Source organism: Helobdella robusta, assembly GCF_000326865.2.
Source record: "Helobdella robusta unplaced genomic scaffold HELROscaffold_68, whole genome shotgun sequence".
Lineage (NCBI taxonomy): Eukaryota > Metazoa > Annelida > Clitellata > Rhynchobdellida > Glossiphoniidae > Helobdella > Helobdella robusta.
The window spans coordinates 875,702-875,946 of NW_008705387.1; positions in this window are offsets into that span (position 1 = coordinate 875,702).

Below are 245 nucleotides of genomic sequence, written 5' to 3' on the forward strand. Positions count from 1 at the left end.
TGGTTTATGCGATCACTTTTCAGTTTAAAATCCCTTGAAGTAAAAAATATGTTAGTATCGTCCGCATATAGTAAAATATTTGCCGAATCAGTCACGTTGACAATGTCATTAATGAACAAGACAAACAAAAGAGGTCCGAGAATAGAGCCCTGCGGAACTCCACTGTTGATGTTTAGACATTCTGATTTAAATCCTTCTAATGCAACCTATTGCTTTCCATCCCTAAGATAGCTTTCACACCACGA